Below are 18,485 nucleotides of genomic sequence, written 5' to 3'. Positions count from 1 at the left end.
TTCTCTCTGATGTGTAGTGAACCAGAACTCCAGACAACACAGAGGAGAGAAGCTGGAAAAATTGGTTTTTTATTAGCTGGAGTAGGAGTGAGTCAGACCAACAACTAAAACATTGCTCATTTTCTTTCTCCGTGATTATTGGTATTTGAATCACTGTTAATCTCTTAAATTCTCCTTCGTGGGCTCAAACCCCAGGTATTATATGTGAGATTCTGCTCCCAGTCAGAAATCACCTCCTCCACAGCTCACAGAAATCCCCCAGCAATTTCACACACTTTATGAAGCTGCAATTTATATATGAACCAATGGCCACATTTATTTCCACCCAGTGAAAAGCTCTGGACTTCTACAGATTTGAAAAATCTGCGCTGCGATTTGCTCCTCAACCGTGGTGAGTTTGGAAGTTTCATTTTTACTGCTGGCTCATTAAATAAATGAGGTCCAAATAATTCTTCAGTGTATTTTCTTTGTGCTGGTGGCTGAGGCAGTGGAGCCCTTTGATAAGCTCAGAGTAACACATCACTGTCACACCCTGAACGTGCTGCACACCCTGGCTGGCTCAGGCTGTTTATGAATAAAGCAATCTGTTATTTAGGGCTCTCTGACAAACTGATCTTAAGAACATGAGGAAATTGAAATATACTCGACCTAGTTCTGTCTAAAGAAGATCTTGCCACAAAATTGGAAGTAGTAAAGATTAGCCAGAAACCACTCATTGAGGAGCAAATCTTCCCCAGACAAAAGGGCCATAACAAATCATAGTTGTGTCTCCAAAATGCAGGAGGGAAAGAGCACGATCCTCCTTGCTGAGAGGGTTTATTTTTCATTAAAATAATAAAACAAAATCTGTGCCTGGAGATGCCTTGGAGAGGGGACTGGGAGGATTCCCAGCACTCAGGGTGCTCCTGCACCTCCTGCTAATAGAAAAGGGGTTTGAGGCTCACTGTGGTGGAAGGTCCATTTTAAACCACACCATAAATCATAGAATGAACCATGGAATGGTTTGGATTGGAGGGGATGTTAAAGATCATCTCATCCCACCCCTGCCATGGCAGGGACACCTTCCGCTGTCCCAGGTTGCTCCAAACCCCATCCAGCCTGGCCTTGGGCACTGCCAGGGATCCAGGGGCAGCCACAGCTGCTCTGGGAATGCTGTGCCGGGGCCAATCTTGGCTTGTAACACCTGCACTGCTGGGTGGGGCTCATGTGCACCCCACACGTTTGTCACAAGGCAGCCCTGCCAGTTTAGGACATGAAACAGAGAGACACAGACACTGGATTTTCTAAGGCAAAAAAGAGGGAAGTTTAATTCTGACTCCAACATTTTTAGAGTTCTAAAAGTGACAGTGGATTGGAGGGTGACAGTGCCACCTCTCCAATGACACTGGACAAACCAACAGTCCATCAAATTTCTCCTCCTCTATAAAAGAACACAAAACAATGAGTTATTTACATAAAGTGTGTGAGAAAGTTTGTCACAAGAATATAAACATCAGAAGGCTTAGAAAAACTTAAAAAATCAGGGTGGCAGAGCCCAGCCCCATCTTGTGTCCCAAACTCCTCCTGCTCATGGGCCTGGCCCGTGGAGGCTCCCAGGGCAATGTCTGAGGGGAACACCTGTTGGAACGTTGGGGGACACCAGACAGATGATGGACTTTGGACCTGGTTGACATAAGAGATTTGATAACAGGATGCCTTGGCAAAAGCAAACAGCACTTTGAATATTAGACCTGGATTGCACAAAGATTAAATCAAACGGGTTTACCGGAAAAAGAAAATCCCATTAAACTCTGCAAGCAAGAGATGCTGTTATTTGCATAAATTTCTGTGTGTGATTTTAACTAATCATTGTAGCACACATTACTGGTCTCCTTGATATGGTATATAAGTGTTTGTATCCCACAATAAAATTGGATTTTGATCACCAAGTCAGTTCCCCATCTCTCTCCATCACCAACAGACACAGGCCTGGGGAGCAGCGTGGCACAAACAGGGGTGGAAACCATGGGCAGCTGAACTTCCCCAGGTCATTGAGAGGAATGGTGGATTTGTCTTTACAAACCAGCTGTGGGGCTGCTGGCAGATAAAACCAGCACTGGAATATGAAACAATGGGAAGGATTCCACTGATTGATGAATGGGAAAATATATTTGCTTTTACAAATAAATTTTAGGTTTGCTGATAAATGAAATTAGACATTGAAAGATGAAAGAAACAATGGGGAAGAAAAACCCCTAAATTCTGTAAGAATTAAAAATTAAAAGGGAGGGTTGTACATTAGAGGGAAATCTTTGGGAAATCTTTGGTATCAGGCATTCTGGGAAGTCTGGACCTCTCAAGTACCTCAGCCAATGGGGAAAGAGAGAAGGGAAATGTGTCTGGAAATTGGGATAAAAAGGAGGCTGAGTCCTCCAAAAATTGGAGAGATCCCAGGGGAATGCCCCATGGCTTCTCCCTTTATTGGAATAAGGCCAGAAAGGGGCTCCTCTGTCTCCTTTTTGGACATAGACCTCTGATGTTTGTGGATTAATTTTCCTAACATCACTATCAACAAATCATTTTGTATCATTTGTCCTCACACCAAGCAACACTTGTGAGCCCAGGGAGCTGCAGGTTTTCCTTGCAGGAGAGCAGCAGGCACATGGCTGCATACAGGCAGCAGCAGTTTGATTTTCTTATCACTTCTAGACTGAGCTAGCATCTCTATCAGACATGTCAGGCCTGAAAGCCATCTCCCCAGCACTAATGCACCAGTATTGATCCATCCCATCCTTTCTGACCAGTGAGGAATTGAGGACAGATCATTTTTTTCCTCCTCTGAAGTTTTGGCTGGAGCCCTAAGCCCACATCTGCTTTCAGTAATACAAATGTACACCAGAGTTCTCCTCCAGCTGATGGCTCCCTTCCAGATTTACATAGACTGTGACCAGAAACTGGTACATGGAGAACTTCTCCCAGGCTTTCTGACTTTAAAGTAATTCAAAACAAACTAAATTATGTTATCCTATATTATTTCAACCTCTTCATCTGAAGCTAGAGCTCTCAATTCTGAAATATCTCTGATATTTCTTCTCTTTCTCTTTGGGAAGTTTAGTGCTGCTGGAGCAGTATGTGGCACATGAAGCTCAGGGGGTAAATGCTTCTGTCATTTGTAATTCTTTAGGTTTAGAGAGGTACCAGAGGAATCAGAAAAAACTATTTTCCAGCAAGAATGTGGGGAAAGCAGATCAGTATTGACTTGAACCAATTTTTAGAGGGATCTGCCACAGTGCTGTGTTTATACTCTGCTTAGCAAAACAAATCTTTTCCCATGAACACAATGGAAACTGTATTGGAAAATAAAATCCTCTGAGTCTTCCTCATGAAAGTAAAAGCGGCATTTCCAAACCTCCAGCCTACACACACAGTGAAAACAAAGCTAAAAAGGCCAAACCATTCCTGACACTATTTTTCTGGAAGTCCTGTGTCAGTCTGCAACACAGCTTTCAAAGCAGAAAAAATTGGATATTTCTCATTTAAATCAAGAGAAACTTCCTGCCTTTTGCCCACTAAAAATCTAAAGGACAGAGATAATGAGGCAAACCCTTCATCTCTCACAATGTTATGGCTCAGACATTTCTGCTGAACAACACTTCCACTAACCCAGACAGTTCTTTGTGAAAGCATCAAATTCTTAAAGGAAAAAAGTATGAACCTCAGATATAAACACAGGTATGTCCAGTAGAGATTAAAAGATACTTCTTGGTCCCCTAAAATGAAAAAAAAAAGTGAAAAAAGTGAAGCCAGCCCCTTTCCTTTTCTGTGTCATTCCCCTTGGCTCGAGGTTGGTAACACCTCAGTAACGCTGCAAACGAGAACAGGCTGAATAAAAGTTACAGCTGTCAAAGTCCTGTCAGCATCCCAGCTTTCCCCATTCCAATTTCATAATTTCCCCACTGCAAGGATCAATTTCAAGAGGTGAAGGAACCATAACAATCCTCTGTTAGCTCTTTGGTGTCACCCCAAAAAGAGATCAAATAATCTCTTAGAGGGGCAGGGGTTCTGCCTGCTGCTATCAGAGAGGATGTGCTGTGCTGAGGTGCTCAGGTGAGGACAATTTGCCACCCCCAGAAGCAAGAATGGGTTGACAAAGTTGCTTTTCTTCAGGGCAGAATCACCAGAGCCTGAAGGACGTGCAAGGGAAAAAGGAAATTGCTTTCTGTCGGAGACGAGGGAAAAATTATACTTGCGCCAAAAACTCATTCAAGGAAGAGACTGAAGCAATAAAGTTGTTCCAGGAGACCCCATTTTATACACTCCAGCTACTGCCCAGATGAGCACAAAATAAAATAAAGCATAGATTATATATCCTGAGATCTACTGACAAAAGCCAGCAGAGTCTAAAATTAATTCTCGGCAGCAGGAGTGAGTAAATGAAAGAGGACGGACACGATCATAATTTTATCAAGGAAGGTGAGTAAGGATTCCTGGGCTGCCTCTGCCACATGGAATAGAGAAGATGTTTGAGTCTGACTTTGGTGTGTTGATTCAAAGTGCAGTAAAAAGGATAAAAAAGGCTCCTGCTCCTGAGAGCTGCAGGGATGGCTCCAGGAGAGACTGGACCTGAGGAAAAGCAGGAGCATCCCACCATCCCACACACCCAGGGACTGAGGGATGGGGCTCTGCAGGAGCTCTCTGCTGTGCAGGGTCCCCAGGCAGCTTCTGGGGACAGAAATGGGGAAATCTGCTGTGTCAGTCTGCTGAAAAACATCAACAAGAGCAACCTGGATCCCCCAGAACCTCAGGTCTGATCTGGATGCTGGGTACAACCAGCTCTCCAAGAGCCAAAAGGAATGAGTCCCTGCCAAGTGGCATCCAGTCCTTACATCCATCTGGATCAATCCATATGGATATTGTAAAACAAAGAAAATTTAGCATTTACTCCATGAAATGGTGGCTTTTGCAAGGGACAATTATTTCTGGCAGAGAGTTTCCAGCAGCGTCTGCAGCCCAAGCTGGGTGCTGGAGCAGGGCACTCAGAGTATCAGTGGAAAGGTCTGTTTGCCTTAATGAATCCCCAGAGGGCCAGCAAACAACCCAAAGTCAGCTCTCACCACTGGGGATCTGCTCCTGTGGAGACAGAAGTCAGAGAGCTGCATTGGTGGATGGATCCTTTGCAAAGCCATCCCAAGGGAGCAGCGTTCACAGCTCTGCCAGGGAAGCCTCACTGGCTCACCAGGCCCTCAGTGTGTCTGCACAGACTGGGATGAGTGTGGGCAAACTGTGCAATTCATTCGTGTTCCATGTTACCAAAGAACTCCTGGAGTAACAGCCATGGGAGTTGTTTTTGCAGTGAGGGAAAAGAAAATACTCAGAGCACTTCAGGCCTCCCTGTCTGAGCTCTCCCTGTGTTTTCTGCAGGGTCAATCCAGAGCCAGACTCAGGGCTTGGCAGCATGAGGGGCTCCAGAGTGTCCAAATGCCTTCCAGCATCTCCCACAGCATGGAATCATGGAATTTTTGGGTTGGAAAAGGTCCTACAGATCATCCCATTCTACCCCTGCTGCCATGGGCAGGGACATCTCCCACAGGGTGCTCCAACCTGGCCTTGGGATCCAGGGATCCAGGGGCAGCCAAAGCTGCTCTGGGCACCCTGTGCCAGGACCTCAGCACCTTCCCAGGGAACAATTCCCAATTCCCAATATCCCATCCAGCCCTGCCCTCTGGCAGTGGGAGCCATTCCCTGTGTCCTGTCCTTCCATCCTTGTCCCCAGTCCCTCTCCAGCTCTCCTGGAGCACCTTTAGGTACTGGAAGGGGCTTGGAGGTCTCCCCAGAGCTTTCTTTTCTCTAGACTGGACAGCCCCAATTGAACTGTATTTATATTTTATGGATTGATATTTTTTCATTAAATAATTAATTAAATAATTATTTTATAATTAAATTTCTTTAATTAAGTAATTTATTTAATTATTTATTTGTATTTTATGGATTTATACTTTTCCCAGTTGAAACCTCTTTTTCAAGAGTATGTAAAACTGATTTGCTCAGGTGATTGACTAAATTTCTTGAACTTTTTTTTTATTAGAACTCTTTCAATTTCTTGAACTGTTTTTTATTTTTATCTCAAATTATAGCCTTTTGTTTGACTTCAGCCCCATGAATAATGATGGATGCTCTCATTCCCTCAAAGGAGGTGAGAGGGGAAAGTTCCCCCTCTCAGGTTTGGGGCATTGAAAGCACAGAGAGACAGACAGCACAAGGATCAGCAGCATGTTCTGCTTTCTCTAAATCACAGCCAGCTCTCAAATATTCCCTCATCCCCACCTGCAAAAACTTCTGTCTGCATAGGTTTGGGCAGAAATTAAGAATGTTCTTGAGAAAGCTCAAAATCCTGCCTTTGGAACCAAAAAATAGCCAGCCCTGCAGCCCTGGAAATTCCAGGCAGTTTGGGTTATGGCATGTAGACAGTAATGTGTGTAATTATGTGTAAAAATAAGATATTTATACAGCTAAATTATAAATAAAGCCCAGTGTTATTTATATTATTGAGGTTGTTTTCTGCTGTGTCCAAAAAAAGGACATGCAAGACATGCAACAGTTCATTTTTGCCAGATTAATGATTCTGATTAGGAAGCCTTTCCTGCTGTAGCATTTGCTAATTGCATTTGGACAGATCAATTAATTTATTCACTTTGCAGTAGAAGAAACCTCCCTGGGTAAAAGCCAAGCTCATGAAATCACAGAGTCATAGAATCATGGAAGCTTGGAATCCTCAAGGTTGGAAAAGGATCCCCAAAAAGATCATCAAGTCCAACCTTCAACCAGATACCCCTGTGCCCATTGACCCACATCACCAAATGCCATCTCTGCTTGGTTTTTGGACACTTTTATGGATGGTGATTCCACCACTTCCCTGGGGAGTTGTTCCAATGCTTTCCACCTCTACAGTGAAGAAATCTTCCCTAATATCCAGCCGGTTCCCCATTCTTGCACTGTTTAACACCTCTCACTCCCACCAGATGAGAAGCTGATCTGCAAAGCTGCAACATGAGGATCACAAGGCAGAAGCTCTGAGCAAACAGAGCCCATTTTCCTCTACCCAGGAAAATATCCTGCATGTCTGCAGCTGGAAAATGCACCCTGAGCCATCTGCCCCATCCATGTGCTTGTGCCAGACGCTGTTGACAGCCACAGCCTCACAGAAAGGCTGGGAACATCTCAATCTGAACCACTCCAGAAATATTTTCTCCTGTTATTGCTAAGAAGAGACCTACAGCTTTTTTCTTCCTTTGTGGCCTTTAACTTGTTCCAAGGGAGGCATTCAATGAGCCCCCTTGTAGGAATAATTTACCACACCATTAAGTGAAGAAAAAAAGAAATATCTGGTGTCTGCATTAGGGGCTCAATCACCTTTCAAGAAATACTGCAAATAACCCATTACAGTAATTACTGACGAGCTGGTCTCTCTGGGTTCTGAATGGTTGGTGTGTAACTGGCAAAGAGCTGCATTCAGAGCTTCCCAGATGCAAAAGAAAGCCATCAGACCAGTAAATGGCACTAGAGTTCCAGAGGAAAACAAGCTCAGCAATAAAGGTGGTCATTTTTTCAGCTTATTAGGTTCTCTTTACAAACCCGACCTTTTTGGAAATGAAAATAACATCAAGTGGAGCTCTGCAGGGTGGTAGGAGCTTTTTAATAATCAAAGTTTTTCATTGACATTTCCTTTGTGGTGCAGAAGCTTCTCTCAAAGTTGGACTTTAAATCACTTCAATAAAAATGTCAATTTTGCATTGTTTTGGTGTGTTTTGAATCTAGAGACACAGAAATAAATTTTGTAATTTCTCCTTACACTCCCTCTCCATTTAAAAGCTCATATTTGAGTGGAAAAAGGACATGAGTGCCAGACCTGTCTGCAAGGACAGATGTCCATATTCTCCTTGGAGAACCCCCCTGTTGCTAAAAAATTCCTGTTAATGTATCCAAGACATATCCGAACTGAGTAGGGAAAGAAGAGCTGCTGTGTTTTGCTGTGTCTTTCTGAGCTTTTTAAAATCATCCCTCTGGAAAGGACTTTTTTTCTTTTCCTCAGTTTCTTCAGCTGTAAGTCACAGCTAATGAGGATAGTGAGATGAAGTTCACTAGAATTTGGCCAAAATTTAAAAAAAGAAAAGGCTAAGTGTTTCCTCTCACTAAAACACTGCCAGGATCATTCAGGAAATAAACAATATTTTTCTCTTTGGATAAAATGTCACAAGGGCTACAAGAACATCATCCAGGTGAAGAAGTGATCCCACCCCTAAAAACTCATTTATTCACCCCAGCTGTATTAGTTAAACTACTGAACATTATAATAAAAAATATCACTCACTCTAGGGAAAAACACCCCCGAATTCATATAAATTGCTGTTATGATTATGATGGGAATATGAAGTTGGAGCAGAGGCTGAAGCAGCTGGGATGGGGTCCTGCTGCTTTGGGCAGTGTCTTGAGCTGAGAGAGCCCAAAACTCCACCAGCAAACCAGACTGCAAACCTCATGGCTGGGCTGTTGCTGTTTGCAGAAATATTCAAGATGCTGAAAAAATCCCTTCACCCAGGATTTTTCTCCTGGGAAGCTGAGAAGCCTCAGAGAAAAGGAAAACAATTCTTATCTCATTTGCTTCTCCTGTGTTGTGCTCATGTGGAATGTGTTTGGAGATTGTTCACCCACAGGTGATTGTTCCATTGCATTCTGCTGTGAGTTGTTTTGACTCAATGGCCAGTCAGGGCCAAGTTGTGCTGGGACTCTGGAAGGAATCATGAGTTTTCATTATTATCTTTTTAGCATTGTGTAAGTACCCTTTCTGTATTCTTTAGTATAATATAGTATTCTTTAATATAATATATTATCATAAAATAATAAATTAGCCTTCTGAGAACATGGAGTCAGATCCATCATTCCTTCCTTTGTCTGGGCACCCTGTGAATACAATAGGATACACAGCTGCTGCTTGCTCCTTGCTGTTGGATAATCATTTATTTTCACCTCCATGGCTGATGGTGCAATTGTTGTATTCCAGAAACAATAGCTGCTTTATTTAGATAAGAAGGAAGAGAACAGCAGAAATTCTGGGTGCCAGCAGCAGGGTCAGACGTGCAGCTGCTGTGAGCTGGCTCTGGAGGAGTGATGCCCATCTGTGCTCGCATAAACAGTCTTGGATGGGGTGCAGGACTGGCTCCCAATTCAGACAAAATGAGCTCCAGGGTCTTGGATGGGTCAGCTAAACCCTCAACACATCAGTTCCCATCTGTAAACACACATTCTGCAGCCTGTGGAAATATCACACACCACTATTGTGTTTGCAGGGAGGAATGATGAATGTGACTCCATGTTCTCAGAAGGCTAATTTATTATTTTATGATACTATATTATATTAAAGAATACTATGCTAAATTATGCTAAAGAATACAGAAAGGATACAGACAGAATGCTAAAAAGATAATAATGAAAACTCCTGACTCTTTCCAGAGTCCTGACACAGCCTGACCCCGATTGGCCAAAGAGTGAAAACAACTCCCAGCAGAATCCAATGGAACAATCACCTGTGGGTAAACAATCTCCAAACACATTCCACATGAGCACAACACAGGAGAAGCAAATGAGATAAGAATTGTTTTCCTTTTTCTTGAGGCTTCTCAGCTTCCCAGGAGAAAAGGGATTTTATCAGAGAATGTGAATGCCACACCCCACAAAGGAGAGATGCCACCACCAGTGGGGGACTCGTTTTGCTCTTCCCCAGCTACAAACTGGGAGTTGTTCTGCTTTAACAAGCAGCTCCTGGTGCAAAGAGGATGCTCCATCTCCTTTGTGTCAAAGGTGAAAGAAAACCCTTCCTAAAGGGAATTTAACAATTACTGGCTTTTCTGGGGTTTGAATGAACTGAAAGGTTAGAAGACAACTGAGCTTGGTTTGTTTCCCACCAAACATATGGAAGAGACTGAAGTTTTATCTGTTGCTGTGAGTGCTGAGAAACCAATTGGTGTTGTCTTGGTAATCTGCTCAGGCTGCAATAATGAGAGAGGGTCACCAGAAATCCCGAAAGGAGCTTGAAAAACAAGATGTAAAAATCAAACACGCTGTATTTGTTCTCATCAGCTCCTGAGATCTTTGTTTCACCCTTAGGATGGCACTTCTTTCAACCAGAAATCTTAGAAAAAAAAGAAAAACCAAACCAAAAAAAAGCACCAGATTTGTCACATGAGAAAAATGTCAATGATTCTGAGACTTCAATGAAGTCATGAAAACTGGCAACCTGCAAATCTCTCCCTGCATGTGTCTGTATTTGTTCATAGATAAAAGAAGGGATGGAGAATACTGTTAAAGCAAGTATTTAAATTTCCTTGGGAGCTGCCTTGAGCAGCTCTGCTGCTTAAAACCTTGGATGTGACACTAACAAAACGCTGGGCTTAGCAATTCTATCTTAGGAAAAACCCCTTTATTGGCAGAGCATTAGAAAAAGCTGAAATTCAAACAGTGGCAACACAGGTTGATAAACCTCGGCTGAGTACAGCGGATCAGAGGGTCAAGTTTTATCAAGCACTCACACAAACCCAGCTGTCTCAGGGAGCCTGGGAGGGGGATTTAGTTCCTGCTGCAGATAAAGGTGATGCTGAGGACCACACCAGATGCTCCATCTGCACTGGCCCTGCTGGCAGAGCCCCCAAGCAGCTTTTGGATGATAATTGTTTTATTCCCATGTTTCCTTCTCATCCATTCCCATTCAGCCACAGAAACAGCATCAATTCCTTTTGAAGATGGAGAAATCCACACCTTTTTTTATTCATCTAAACCATTCAACTTCTGGCATGTACAATACCCTGGATATTTTGGATTAGTTGCAATTTGTGCCATTTTGTGGTTCCACTGTCCATCACTGCTTGATTTTGACTTGCATCATTGCAGCCAATATCCCCAGTGCTATTTATGTGAACTAAAAATAACTATCTAGAAAATAAAGATAAAATGAGACTATATTCAGCATTTAATAACCCTGACATGATTATATCTTTGGAGCAAAATCTTCACATTCACACTTCTTCAGTGTGTCATTTATTTTTATGGGCCCCGAACTGAAGAATCTCCTCCTTAAATAAAGCAGATTTTTTCAGACCAGTGTTAGAACTTGTTATTTCTGTAAACTACATCTATAAACTGCAGTGAAATAGTATTTTTTTTTCCTAAATACTGTTATCCTGTGATCCGTTTTTTCTGTGTCCACAGCTTCAGACTTAACGTTTCCCTGTAAGTAAGAACAAGTCACGCAAGCAGCAGGCTTAGAAGTTGTGCCAGGGAACAATAGGAAAAATTTCTTCACATAAAGGGAGCTCAGACACTGGAATAGGCTGGAAAGTGGTGGAATCATAATCCCTGGAAATATTCAATGTGGATGTGGCATTTGGGGAGGTGCCCACACGGGAAAAGTGTCAAACTCTTCTGCATTTTTGTTTTTTTTTTCCACTGAAAAACACATAAGTTTTTAAGGGCCTGTCAATGGGAAGATTGCAAGTCCTGGTGATGCTTAAGCACATCCTCCTCCATTTGAACAGGACTCAGTGAGCACTTCCCATTTCTTCTCAGTCATGTTGTTTGCTGAGCGTGATCATTTGTCAAAATTATGACAGCAAAAAAACCCAATAAGTAGGGAATTCAATAGTAATTATAGAGTATTCAAATGTTTGCCTCAGTTGGAATCATTATTTCTTATCTATTAGGTTTTCTAGATGTTCCTGTGAAGGTGCTTTTAGCTCTGTTGTATCCAAAGGGATGTGCAGCACTACCTCACTTTTTTCACATAGGAAAGCCTCATGTGACACTAAGTGGATTTTTCTTCCAGGGGCAAATAATTTGTTTCTAAATTTCCCTACCTGCAGAAAACAATGTCTTCTTTGTTTTGGGTTCCCTGGGTTCTGTGATTTAGCTTTGAACCTTGACTTCAAGGCTGAGTGATTTCATATTTAAATTACTCACTCTGCATTTGTAAACTTTGCTTGTGGCATTCATTTCAGGAATTTGAAAGCAGTGAAAATCCCAAATATCCCTGTAGACAGGAATAGCATATATTGCATTAACCTCCTTTCCTCACTTTCATCTGTAGCCTTTGCAGCAGGATTGTTTGGCAAAGCCATAAAATTAATAAAGGACAAGAGGAGTAACTGTCACCAGTGTGGGACTGGGGAAGGATTGGTTTGTCTGGCTCTGGATTGAAGGCACTGAGACAGCAGTTCATGTTCACACTCAGGTGTTTATTATTTCTTATCAGTGGAACAGTCTCACTGCTGTGAGTTCTGCAGCTTTTCATTAGAAGGCACAAAATGGCCAACAACCTCTTGGTACAAGGGCTTTTCAGACTAAACTGTCCAATTAAGAGCTGACACCTGGATTATTTCCCCTTTTAACCCAATAACTGATCCCACAGAGCTGCAATGGGGACTTTTCTGCTCAATTACAAAATGCCACCCAAACCCATGGAGAAGGAGGAAGAAGAAGCATGAAGAAGAAGCCCAGGACAACACCCTGTGCCCTCCATCTTGCTGCCATCCACAACACACTAAAAATCCCAAAACCTCAATTTCTCACCAAGTGATACTTGCACTACTGCACTACTCTTTATAATCTATTTCACACTTCTGTGGGTTCCAGTCTATTCTGGAGTTTAGGAAACTTTCTCCATGAATGAGGGTCAGAGTCAGTGCTGCCCTGGGGGTCAGGGCACCCCAGAGCAGACACAGAAATATTCCCAATGCCCTGATTTCCACAGGACAGCAGCATTTTGCAGGCAGCATTTGGGAGGGCTGGGGTTTCCCAGCAGTTGTGTCCCTGTGCCAAGTCCAAGTGAGGAGCTGGGGCTGCAGCCAGCACAGGGAGATTTGAGATCACTGCAGGGCCCTGGCAGGTGCAACCACAGCAGCAGCAAAGCAGGAGATATTTAAAAGCCTCCCTCTTCTCTGTGACATGGATTGTTAGGTAAATAAAAAACGTTTTGATTAAAACATTCAAAACCCCCTGAGGCAACTCAGGAACTCGTTTCTGGTTTGAAAGCTGCCCTAAGTTCTTGGGCTCTGAGGTCACTGAGGCATTTCAGTGCCTAACTTGCTTTTCAGGATGGAGCTTAAATCCTCCTGAAGGGACAGGTCAAGGCAGTGACACCCTGGGTGTCAGCCTGTGGTGGGTGGGACATGCCCCAAATGAGTCATGTGGATGCACACTGACCTGCTGCCACACTCACCCTGCCCTGCAGCTGACAAACATGGGCTGAACACATCCTGCAGCCTCACTGCTCCATCCTCAGGAGCTCCAACTTCCTTCCCTTGGAGGCAATGAGAATGACACAGTTTCTGAGAGCCTTTCATCTTTCTGAGCCTCCTGAACCTGTGTAAAGCTCAACATTAGCATTTAAAGTTAATTCTCCTGTTACTAACCCAGCCCATCGCTCTGCTCCCCAGCAGCTGCCCAAGGGAACAGCCATTCTCTTTGGCACAGAATTGTGATGGATGAAGGGAAAGCATTTAATCTTGACACTTGACTGACAGAAAGTGTCCCTGCTAATTATGGCCAAAAGACAGGAGAGAGGAAAGTGATAATACAGTTCCATCAACTGATTTTGGTGTCATATTGAGGGTGTCTGGAGACCACACAGTGCAAGAGATTTATTTACTCTATTTCTTATAAAGTCAGGGTGCGATCAGCACCAAGTCTGCTCAACTTCAATAGCAGTGCAATAGCAATAATGTTGTGTTGTGTAAATAAGAAGCAAGCCCTGAATATCTCCATCTGCACAGAGGCCACCTCTGCTCTCTCCAGTGGAGCTTCAAGGTCTTTGGTGGAGTTCATCCTCACCAGAATGATGTGTCTTTCCTCTAAATTGCTTTTTCTCAATTTCTCACCATGATTTCAGAAGTCCAGACTGACATGGGGCTGCACCAGCAGCACGTGGGTGAAATGCTGGGCTCCAGACACCTGAGGGTGTCTCTGCCAGCTTGGGGAAGGGAAAAGCACAGGGAAACCTGAGCATAAGGAGGATCCCTGGTCTTTAGAACCCCCATCTTTATCTCCACTGTCCAGCATTTTCCTTCCACCCACACATCAGAAATAAAGAAGAGGAACTGCATTGCTTGTCTGGTGTCAGATTCAGAGCAAACACTGGACAAAAACCATTCCTGCAAACCAAGTCTCATCAAGCCTATAAGGACTCAGGGCAGGGTTCCTTGGCTCTCCCATACAAATATCACACCAAGAGGCTCAACTAAATTCTAAAACAGGCATCTGGTTTCATCCCTATGGATTTCTGCTCCCCATTAAAAAGAAAACAACCCCAAAGCTGTTTCCTGCCTCCCCAGTGAGGCACAGTTCCCTCACCTGAGCATCTCTCCCTGCTCTTCTTTCCAGGTTTGCCATGGCAACGAGAGAAGTGCGTATTACCCGTGTAAAACAAATGGGTTGTGCTTTTAAATTGTCTCTGTGTCTCCAGCCAGGTGATGACATCTCCTGGATACCAGGCATTTAGGAGCAGGAATACTCTGCAGCACAGACTGCAAACACGTAATGGGCTGCAGGCCCCTGCCAAGGGCAGGAGGGGGCCTTGACTTCAGCAAACGAGGGCTAAAGTGGGTAAAAACCAGGGGAAATTGGATTCCCACTCAGTGTGCCAAGGGCTGAGCCAGGCAGGCTGAGAGCAGAGCACACCCTGCTCTGGACAAGCCAAGAGGCTGCAGCACGAGCGTTTCCATCAGGGAGGGAGGAACTCGGATGCCAAACTGCAAAAGGACATCGTGAGCCAAGCCAGGGTTTCTTAGCAACAGCATCGAATACAGGGCCATTAACTCCTGCTAAATTCCTCCTGCTGGAGCCTGAGCTGGGGAAACCTTCAGACCCTTAGTGATGGCTGGAGTTGTGTTTTGTTCAGTCTGATAAAAGGGGAAATCAAAGGTAGCCACTGAAAAGCAAAGACTATAAATGGCTGCGTTTTGGGGAGGTTTCTCTGGATATCCCAGAGGTGCTGGACCTGCAGCTGGTTTGTAATTAGGCTGTGGAGAGCTGCTGAGGCAGGTCTACAACTGCTCAGCTGGAGCAGCTCTCCTGTTCTGCTGGGGGATTGGTTTGGCCAAGAAGGCAACTAAAAAGCAGCTCATAAAACACACACAAAAAACCAACACAGACAGAAACTCAGAGGGCAAGCAGTGATTCACAAATCACAGCAGTTTGATTTCCTCTGGCAAAGTGCTGCATATTTGTGGGGCTCCCCTGACTCATTTTGTTGCCACTACTCCTGATTTAGTGGTGGCACAGCAGCTCAAACAACAGCCAGAGCAGAGCAGGTGACCAGCAGGCTCCTCTTGTTCCCTTTTGAGCACCATTTGCAATAATTCTATTCTGATTGTAGCAGTAAGCAACAGTGACTTTATTTCACCCCTAAGTAGCTCTTTATTTTCTCAACAGCCTGAACACTCTGGTTTGGGTTTGGGAAAGCTGCACCTGAAATGCAGCTGAGCTCAGACTGAAAACACCATGGTGAGAATCAAAGTGTGCATTTTACCACATTTCAAAGACAATTTTAAGACACTCTCAGGGAGGTGGGAGACAGAGTCTGTTTGAAGCATTCCAGAGCTGGAACGTGTGGAGCTGGTGGCACTGTGCTCACACAGAAAGCACAAACACACACAGGGCGTCTCTCTGCAGTGTTTTAAACATCACATTTTCACAGTCTAGCCAGACTACACATATCCTTCATGTTTCTCATTAAAAGGGCCCTTTTGCTGCTGATCACTGAGTTATCATCAGAGGTTATGAAGCTGATGAGAGTAAAAGGCAAGATAAGTACATTTGTAGGATCTCTCAGTGCACTGGAAAGTTCCCTTTTAAAAGTTCAGCTCATTTTGGGTTGTCTATACTAATTTTTAGGACTCAGCTCTTCCTCTGGGACAAAAGGGAAACCTGTCCCAGATGCAGTTTTCATTCAGCCTGTGACACACAGGTGTTACTTTTATCCTGAGACGAAGACACCTTCCAAAATTTTGCTGTGATTTTGGTTCATGTCTCTGTATTAATACCTTTTGAGGAAAGCTGCTTAAAATTACACTTCAAAATACTTCCACAGGTATTTTGACACGAATAAAGGACAGATTTAAATCCACAAAATAACACACAGCACAGAAGTAGCCATGGTCAAGGAGCAATTTGCTGGCACAATCTACAGCACCATCTCTAAAGCATATTTAGGTGCCAATTATGGTGCTCAGGACCTCTGGATCCATCTGATTCTTTCCTCATCTGAGGAGCAAATCCTCCCAATCCCTTTGTAATTTGCATGAGAAGTCAGGATGATAAACTCCTTAATAATGCCAGCAGATAGCAGGCATGGAACGAGAGGAGATACAGGTTTCTTTAATGAAAAGAACATGAGGTTTATCATGTTTTTGCTATTAAACTCTGACGAGATTAGGCTAATGAAAAGCAAAAACAGCCTCCCTCCTCCCAGCATTGCTCCTCACCCTCAGAAATGTTTGCAGTGAGAACATCAGACATCTTCTCCTGGGTTTTCCTCCTTGTGTACAAGCACAGCACTACCACCACCACAAATTACACTGAGGTGTAAGACCTCAAGCTTTGGCTTCTCTCACAGCCTCCTCTTGTTACTCTTTGTAATGACTTTTATTTATATGCTCAAAATAAATAATGACGATTTAAATATAAATAAGTATAAAGGAGAACTGCACACATAAGGGTATTTTTTTTTTGTGCCACATCTTAAACTCCTCAATAGCTCCTGTCCTGGGAAGAGCTTTCATTAGCACATATTTCCATACCAAGATGAAAGAAGTGTGTGAGGTTAAAGTTTTCCCTGGAAAAGGAGATGATCTCCAGCTGTTAATGCCATTATGTTCCTATTCATTAGCATCTCTGGAAGCTGACAAATATGTTCTTAATGACATTTTTTCCCCCTTAATGCCTTTTAAAGTATTTTTCCCTTACTGCAGTGCTAATAAGGTGTAAAAGTCCTGTCCTGAAACCATTCACGCTACCGCAGCTCACGCTCTGCTGCAGTTTTAATGGCAAAATTTTCTAACAAATGCAAATTAAGCAAAGTATTTAGTGCTACTCAGAGTCAACATGTTCTCACATTAAAACTTTCCCCAACCTATTTAGTCAAGATTTAACTTTCAGTGTGGTTTAAATAAAAATGCAGAGGTGAGTTTCAGTAAGAACTTTGATTGTATCCAGGTAGTTTTCATTGCTACAACTCAGCTGGTAAAGGTTATATAAAAATTTATATAATTATAAATATAAATATAAATATATATAAAAAAATATATATGTGTATAGATATAATACATACATATATGTGTGTATATATATTATATATATATGTGTGTATATATATATATATATGCTTTCTGTGTGAGCACAGTTTAAATTCTGAGAATGCCAACTTTATCTTCTGAAGTTGCCTCAAATGAAAAAAAGAAAGAGAAGTGATGAATTCATAAAAAGAAGGAGAAGTTATGAATTCATAAAAAGCACTACAATGGGCTTAATCCAAAATCAGGTTCCTTTTATACTGAGTATCACCAATTTCTGATATATGTATATGTGTGTGTTTATAAATATATATATAAAATAAAACCAACTCTACCAGCTTCAGAACTACTGGCCATGTGGAACAGCATTCAAATTGAAGCAGTTCTATTTCATATTTCTTCTGCATCTGCTTGCAAAAAGAATCAATTACATAAATGTGCTGCTAAGGTATCCAGCAAATACTGCAGTTTGCTCTGTCATTCTCCAGGAAATCAATGATCTCGGAATTGAAATAAATCTTTTTGTACATTCTGGACAGTTTTATAATTTAGAGGCAGATTCCAGCAGGAAAGGCTTGCATCAGTGCAGCTGTTTGGGGAAGATGGATGTTAGCACAATGTCAAATCTAATCAGGAATGACACGCTGCTGTTATTTGATTCTGCTTATCAAAATTATTTATCTGCAATTGTTGCTTTTTGCAAAATGCTGTAAGGTGGAACATTTGTCAGTACTATCAGTGAGGGAGAAGTGTGATTACACACAATTTCCCCACCTCCAGACCATTCAAGCAAGTGCTTATTTTAATTCTTTGTAAGTGCAGCATTTGAAAGCACATTTAAGTGTTTTGCTGAAGTGGGTTCTGGATAGTGATAAATGAATCATTATGAGGACAAATTACCCAAACTGGGTCATAATCGACCACACTATGCAAACTCCAGAAGTGGAGTGGGGAAGTGAGTGACTCACCCATGATAACAGGGAAGAGGCTGATTAGTGCTAATGAACACAAAGGGTAAATGTGAAGCTATTCAGAATATCATCTGAAGAGTTCATAGGTCTCCCTGACCTCGAAAGGGTCTTGAAATGGTTTGAGGAAATCTAGGAAAAACAAAGATTACTGATCCCCATGGGCAGAAAATAATTGGGGCACAGCAGCCTGGCTGGGGCTGTC

The 18,485-nt window shown here is 42.8% G+C and overlaps 1 protein-coding gene across 1 annotated transcript in view; it reads right to left on the bottom strand.

Moving 5' to 3' along the window:
• KAZN (kazrin, periplakin interacting protein) overlaps nt 1–18,485 on the bottom strand; it is a 226,027-nt gene that overhangs the window by 166,635 nt on the left and 40,907 nt on the right. The gene's annotated exons all lie outside the window — the stretch shown is intronic.

This window comes from Melozone crissalis, unplaced genomic scaffold (assembly GCF_028551555.1).
Source record: "Melozone crissalis strain CALT ecotype California unplaced genomic scaffold, PUWL_Pcris_2 ptg000107l_1, whole genome shotgun sequence".
Classification (NCBI taxonomy): Eukaryota; Metazoa; Chordata; class Aves; order Passeriformes; family Passerellidae; genus Melozone; species Melozone crissalis.
Note: the sequence above shows the minus strand (reverse complement) of the source record. Positions and strands in the feature narration are given on the sequence as shown.